The sequence below is a fragment of the Chiloscyllium punctatum genome, unplaced genomic scaffold (assembly GCF_047496795.1).
Source record: "Chiloscyllium punctatum isolate Juve2018m unplaced genomic scaffold, sChiPun1.3 scaffold_577, whole genome shotgun sequence".
Taxonomy (NCBI): domain Eukaryota; kingdom Metazoa; phylum Chordata; class Chondrichthyes; order Orectolobiformes; family Hemiscylliidae; genus Chiloscyllium; species Chiloscyllium punctatum.
Window position 1 is genome coordinate 80001 of NW_027310311.1, and position 7844 is coordinate 87844.

Consider the following 7844-nt stretch of genomic DNA (forward strand, 5'->3'; position numbering starts at 1 on the left):
GAATTTGGACCCTTTTTGAGTTGCATGGCCGGATGGGTGTGGTTTTGAAGGGTGTGTCTGTCTGGAGTGGCACCGGCGTTGGTGTGAGGCTGAGGGTGGGCGTTCGGTTCCTGGTTAGGGATAGGGAAAGGGTGAGACTTAGCTTTAGTGCTCGTGCCCCCGATTTTGGTAATGTTTGACGTCAATTTTCCAAGGAGGCGAATGCAAGGCTTCAGAGGGACTTTGAGTGTTCGGGGGCGGGGTAGCTCAGCCGGATTTGCCCCGGCGGTTCTGCGGACGGTGTTGACTTCGAGGGCGGACCGGCCCCCGTGTTCAGTCCGAATATCGTGCATTGTTAACGGCGGGAAGTGTTCCAAAAGGGAATGGGATTGAATGTGACTGCTGAAGCCGACTTTGAGACCTGTAACGCGGGTAGCTCAGCCGGATTTGACCCGGCGGTTCTGGCGACGGTCTCGCCTTCGAGGGGGGAGCGCCCCGCGTGTTCAGGCCGAATTTTGTGCATTTCCATCGGCGGGAAGAGGTCCAAACGGGAATGGGATTGAATGTGACTGCTGAAGCCGACATTGAGACCTCTAACGCGGGTAGCTCGGCAGGATTTGACCCGGCGGTTCTGCCGAAGGTCTCACCTTCGAGGGGGGAGCGTCCCGCGTGTTCAGGCCGAATATCGTGCATTGTTAACGGCGGGAAGTGTTCCAAACGGGAATGGGATTGAATGTGACTGCTGAAGCCGACATTGAGACCTCTAACGCGGGTAGCTCGGCCGGATTTGACCCGGCGGTTCTGGCGACGGTCTCGCCTTCGAGGGGGGAGCGTCCCGCGTGTTCAGGCCGAATTTTGTGCATTTCCATCGGCGGGAAGAGGTCCAAACGGGAATGGGATTGAATGTGACTGCTGAAGCCGACATTGAGACCTCTAACGCGGGTAGCTCGGCAGGATTTGACCCGGCGGTTCTGCCGAAGGTCTCACCTTCGAGGGGGGAGCGTCCCGCGTGTTCAGGCCGAATATCGTGCATTGTTAACGGCGGGAAGTGTTCCAAAAGGGAATGGGATTGAATGTGACTGCTGAAGCCGACATTGAGACCTCTAACGCGGGTAGCTCGGCCGGATTTGACCCGGCGGTTCTGGCGACGGTCTCGCCTTCGAGGGGGGAGCGTCCCGCGTGTTCAGGCCGAATTTTGTGCATTTCCATCGGCGGGAAGAGGTCCAAACGGGAATGGGATTGAATGTGACTGCTGAAGCCGACATTGAGACCTCTAACGCGGGTAGCTCGGCCGGATTTGACCCGGCGGTTCTGCCGAAGGTCTCACCTTCGAGGGGGGAGCGTCCCGCGTGTTCAGGCCGAGTTTTGTGCATTTCCATCGGCGGGAAGAGGTCCAAACGGGAATGGGATTGAATGTGACTGCTGAAGCCGACATTGAGACCTCTAACGCGGGTAGCTCGGCCGGATTTGACCCGGCGGTTCTGCCGAAGGTCTCACCTTCGAGGGGGGAGCGCCCACCGTGTACAGGCCGATTTTCATGCATTTCCAACCGTGGGAAGGGGTCCGAAAGGGGATGGGGGTGAACGTGACTGCTCAACCCGACTTTGAGACCTCTAACGCGGGTAGCTCAGCCGGATTTGACCCGGCGGTTCTGGCGACGGTCTCGCCTTCGAGGGGGGAGCGTCCCGCGTGTTCAGGCCGAATTTTGTGCATTTCCATCGGCGGGAAGAGGTCCAAACGGGAATGGGATTGAATGTGACTGCTGAAGCCGACATTGAGACCTCTAACGCGGGTAGCTCGGCCGGATTTGACCCGGCGGTTCTGCCGAAGGTCTCACCTTCGAGGGGGGAGCGTCCCGCGTGTTCAGGCCGAATTTTGTGCATTTCCATCGGCGGGAAGAGGTCCAAACGGGAATGGGATTGAATGTGACTGCTGAAGCCGACATTGAGACCTCTAACGCGGGTAGCTCGGCCGGATTTGACCCGGCGGTTCTGCCGAAGGTCTCACCTTCGAGGGGGGAGCGCCCACCGTGTACAGGCCGATTTTCATGCATTTCCAACCGTGGGAAGGGGTCCGAAAGGGGATGGGGGTGAACGTGACTGCTCAACCCGACTTTGAGACCTGTAACGCGGGTAGCTCAGCCGGATTTGACCCGGCGGTTCTGGCGACGGTCTCGCCTTCGAGGGGGGAGCGTCCCGCGTGTTCAGGCCGAATTTTGTGCATTTCCATCGGCGGGAAGAGGTCCAAACGGGAATGGGATTGAATGTGACTGCTGAAGCCGACATTGAGACCTCTAACGCGGGTAGCTCGGCCGGATTTGACCCGGCGGTTCTGCCGAAGGTCTCACCTTCGAGGGGGGAGCGTCCCGCGTGTTCAGGCCGAATTTTGTGCATTTCCATCGGCGGGAAGAGGTCCAAACGGGAATGGGATTGAATGTGACTGCTGAAGCCGACATTGAGACCTCTAACGCGGGTAGCTCGGCCGGATTTGACCCGGCGGTTCTGCCGAAGGTCTCACCTTCGAGGGGGGAGCGCCCACCGTGTACAGGCCGATTTTCATGCATTTCCAACCGTGGGAAGGGGTCCGAAAGGGGATGGGGGTGAACGTGACTGCTCAACCCGACTTTGAGACCTGTAACGCGGGTAGCTCAGCCGGATTTGACCCGGCGGTTCTGGCGACGGTCTCGCCTTCGAGGGGGGAGCGCCCCGCGTGTTCAGGCCGAATTTTGTGCATTTCCATCGGCGGGAAGAGGTCCAAACGGGAATGGGATTGAATGTGACTGCTGAAGCCGACATTGAGACCTCTAACGCGGGTAGCTCGGCAGGATTTGACCCGGCGGTTCTGCCGAAGGTCTCACCTTCGAGGGGGGAGCGCCCACCGTGTACAGGCCGATTTTCATGCATTTCCAACCGTGGGAAGGGGGCCGAAAGGGGATGGGGGTGAATGTGACTGCTCAACCCGACTTTGAGGCATCTAACCCGGGTAGCTCAGCCGGGTTTGACCCGGCGGTTCTGCCGACTGCCTCGCCTTCGAGGGGGGAGCGTCCCCCGTGTACAGGCCGATTTTCATGCATTTCGAACCGTGGGAAGTGGCCCAAAAGGGGATGGGGGTGAATGTGACTGCTCAACCCGACTTTGGCGCTTCCGAGCCGGGTAGCCCGGCCGGGTTTGACCCGGCGGTTCTGCCGTCGGTCTCGCCTTCGAGGGCGGAGCCTCCCCCGTGTACAGGCCGATTTTCATGCATTTGCAACGGTGGGAAGTTGCCCAAAAGTCGATGGGAGTGAATGTGACTGCTCAACCCGACTTTGAGACTTTTAAGCCGGGTAGCTCAGCCGGGTTTGACCCGGCGGTTCTGCCGACGGTCTCGCCTTCGAGGGGGGAGCCTCCCCCGTGTACAGGCCGATTTTCGTGCATTTCCAACGGTGGGAAGAGGTTCAAAAGGGGATGGGAGTGAATGTGACTGCTCAACCCGACTCTGAGGCTTCTAACCCGGGTAGCTCGGCCGGGTTTGATCCGGCGGTTCTGCCGACGGTCTCGTCTTCGAGGCCGGTGCCTCCCCCGTGTACAGGCCGATTTTCGTGCATTTCCAACGGTGGGAAGTGGTCCAAAAGGGAATGGGGGTGGACGTGTCTGCTCATACCGACTTTGAGACTTGTAAGCCGGGTAGCTCAGCCGGGTTTGACCCGGCGGTTCTGCCGACGGTCTCGCCTTCGAGGGGGGAGCCTCCCCCGTGTACAGGCCGATTTCCGTGCATTTCCAACGGTGGGAAGAGGTTCAAAAGGGGATGGGAGTGAATGTGACTGCTCAACCCGACTCTGAGGCTTCTAACCCGGGTAGCTCGGCCGGGTTTGATCCGGCGGTTCTGCCGACGGTCTCGTCTTCGAGGCCGGTGCCTCCCCCGTGTACAGGCCGATTTTCGTGCATTTCCAACGGTGGGAAGAGGTTCAAAAGGGGATGGGGGTGAATGCGACTGCTCAACCCGACTCTGAGGCTTCTAACCCGGGTAGCCCGGCCGGGTTTGACCCGGCGGTTCTGCCGTCGGTCTCGCCTTCGAGGGCGGAGCCTCCCCCGTGTACAGGCCGATTTTCATGCATTTGCAACGGTGGGAAGTTGCCCAAAAGTCGATGGGAGTGAATGTGACTGCTCAACCCGACTTTGAGACTTTTAAGCCGGGTAGCTCAGCCGGGTTTGACCCGGCGGTTCTGCCGACGGTCTCGCCTTCGAGGGGGGAGCCTCCCCCGTGTACAGGCCGATTTTCGTGCATTTCCAACGGTGGGAAGAGGTTCAAAAGGGGATGGGAGTGAATGTGACTGCTCAACCCGACTCTGAGGCTTCTAACCCGGGTAGCTCGGCCGGGTTTGATCCGGCGGTTCTGCCGACGGTCTCGTCTTCGAGGCCGGTGCCTCCCCCGTGTACAGGCCGATTTTCGTGCATTTCCAACGGTGGGAAGTGGTCCAAAAGGGAATGGGGGTGGACGTGTCTGCTCATACCGACTTTGAGACTTGTAAGCCGGGTAGCTCAGCCGGGTTTGTTCCGGCGGTTCTGCCGACGGTCTCGTCATCGAGGGGGGAGCCTCCCCCGTGTCCAGGCCGATTTTCATGCATTTCCAACCGTGGGAAGTGGTCCAAAAGGGAATGGGGGTGAATGTGACTGCTCATACCGACTTTGAGACTTTTAAGCCGGGTAGCTCAGCCGGGTTTGACCCGGCGGTTCTGCCGACGGTCTCGCCTTCGAGGGGGGAGCGTCCCCCGTGTTCAGGCCGAATTTTGTGCATTTCGAACCGTGGGAAGTTGCCCAAAAGTCGATGGGAGTGAATGTGACTGCTCAACCCGACTTTGAGACTTGTAAGCCGGGTAGCTCAGCCGGGTTTGACCCGGCGGTTCTGCCGACGGTCTCGTCTTCGAGGCGGGTGCCTCCCCCGTGTACAGGCCGATTTTCATGCATTTCGTACCGTGGGAAGCGGTCCAAAAGGGGATGGGAGTGAACGTGACTGCTCATACCGACTTTGGCGCTTCCGAGCCGGGTAGCTCAGCCGGGTTTGACCCGGCGGGTCTGCCGACGGTCTCGCCTTCGAGGGGGGAGCGTCCCCCGTGTTCAGGCCGAATCTTGTGCATTTCGAACCGTGGGAAGTTGCCCAAAAGTCGATGGGAGTGAATGTGACTGCTCAACCCGACTTTGAGACTTGTAAGCCGGGTAGCTCAGCCGGGTTTGACCCGGCGGTTCTGCCGACGGTCTCGTCTTCGAGGCGGATGCCACCCCCGTGTACAGGCCGATTTTCGTGCATTTCCAACCGTGGGAAGTGGTCTAAAAGTCGATGGGAGTGAACGTGACTGCTCAACCCGACTCTGAGGCTTCTAACCCGGGTAGCTCGGCCGGGTTTGACCCGGCGGTTCTGCCGACGGTCTCGTCTTCGAGGCGGGTGCCTCCCCCGTGTACAGGCCGATTTTCGTGCATTTCGAACCGTGGGAAGTGGTCTAAAAGTCGATGGGAGTGAACGTGACTGCTCAACCCGACTTTGAGACTTGTAAGCCGGGTAGCTCAGCCAGGTTTGACCCGGCGGTTCTGCCGACGGTCTCGCCTTCGAGGGCGGACCCTCCCCCGTGTACAGGCCGGTTTTCGTGCATTTCGAACCGTGGGAAGTGATCCAAAAGGGAATGGGGGTGAACGTGACTGCCCAACCCGGCTTTGAGACTTGTAAGCCGGGTAGCTCAGCCGGGTTGGACCCGGCGGTTCTGCCGACGGTCTCGACTTCGAGGCGGGTGCCTCCCCCGTGTACAGGCCGATTTTCATGCATTTGCAACGGTGGGAAGTTGCCCAAAAGTCGATGGGAGTGAATGTGACTGCTCAACCCGACTTCGAGACTTGTAAGCCGGGTAGCTCAGCCGGGTTTGACCCGGCGGTTCTGCCGACGGTCTCGCCTTCGAGGGGGGAGCCTCCCCCGTGTACAGGCCGATTTTCGTGCATTTCCAACGGTGGGAAGAGGTTCAAAAGGGGATGGGAGTGAATGTGACTGCTCAACCCGACTTTGGCGCTTCCGAGCCGGGTAGCTCAGCCGGGTTTGACCCGGCGGGTCTGCCGACGGTCTCGTCTTCGAGGCGGGTGCCTCCCCCGTATACAGGCCGATTTTCATGCATTTCGAACCGTGGGAAGTGGTCCAAAAGGGAATGGGGGTGGACGTGTCTGCTCATACCGACTTTGAGACTTGTAAGCCGGGTAGCTCAGCCGGGTTTGTTCCGGCGGTTCTGCCGACGGTCTCGTCTTCGAGGCGGGTGCCTCCCCCGTGTACAGGCCGATTTTCGTGCATTTCGAACCGTGGGAAGTGGTCCAAAAGGGGATGGGAGTGAATGTGACTGCTCAACCCGACTTTGGCGCTTCCGAGCCGGGTAGCTCAGCCGGGTTTGACCCGGCGGGTCTGCCGACGGTCTCGTCTTCGAGGCGGGTGCCTCCCCCGTATACAGGCCGATTTTCATGCATTTCGAACCGTGGGAAGTGGTCCAAAAGGGAATGGGGGTGGACGTGTCTGCTCATACCGACTTTGAGACTTGTAAGCCGGGTAGCTCAGCCGGGTTTGATCCTGCGGTTCTGCCGACGGTCTCGCCTTCGAGGGGGGAGCCTCCCCCGTGTTCAGTCCGATTTCCATGCATTTCCAACCGTGGGAAGTTGCCCAAAAGGGGATGGGAGTGAATGTGACTGCTCAACCCGACTTTGGCGCTTCCGAGCCGGTTAGCACAGCCGGGTTTGACCCGGCGGTTCTGCCGACAGTCTCCTCTTCGAGGCGGGTGCCTCCCCCGTGTACAGGCCGATTTCCGTGCATTTCGAACCGTGGGAAGTGGTCCAAACGTCGATGGGAGTGAATGTGACTGCTCAACCCGACTTTGGCGCTTCCGAGCCGGGTAGCTCAGCCGGGTTTGACCCGGCGGTTCTGCCGACGGTCTCGTCTTCGAGGCGGGTGCCTCCCCCGTGTACAGGCCGATTTTCATGCATTTGGAACCGTGGGAAGTGGTCCAAAAGGGAATGGGGGTGGACGTGACTGCTCATACCGACTTTGAGACTTGTAAGCCGGGTAGCTCGGCCGGGTTTGACCCGGCGGTTCTGCCGACGGTCTCGCCTTCGAGGGGGGAGCCTCCCCCGTGTTCAGTCCGATTTTCGTGCATTTCCCACGGTGGGAAATGGTATCTTTCATTACGGGGACAAGGGTCTGAAGCGGTGAAGTCAGTAACCGGCATAGTTAAGGAAAGGGTTCGAATTTTCTCAACAGTACGAAAAAAGTGAGCAGGGAAGCTAGAGAAGGTGTCAGTGAGTCCCAAACGAGTGAACCGCAAAACTTAGGGAAATGCCCGAAAGCGTTTTAAAGGGTGAAATCGGGAACGAGGAAATGATGGGAAAGTGCCTGAAAGTGCTAAATGAGTAAACAGAAAAACGAAGAAAAATGTTTGAAAAGAAGAAGTGAGTAACCAGGAAAACTTAGAAAAATGTTCAAAACGAAGAAATCAGTAACCAGGAAAACTTAGAAAAATGATCAAAAAGAAGAAATGAGTAACCAGGAAAACTTAGAAAAATGTTTAAAAAGAAGAAATCAGTAACCAGGAAAACTTAGGAAAATGTTTAAAAAGAAGAAATCAGTAACCAGAAAAACTGCGAAAAATGTTTAAAAAGAAGAAATGAGTAACCAGAAAAACTTAGAAAAATGTTTAAAAAGAAGAAATCAGTAACCAGGAAAACTTAGAAAAATGTTTAAAAAGAAGAAATCAGTAACCAGGAAAACTTAGAAAAATGTTTAAAAAGAAGAAATCAGTAACCAGGAAAACTTAGAAAAATGTTATAAAAGAAGAAGTGAGTAACCAGAAAAACTTAGAAAAATGTTTA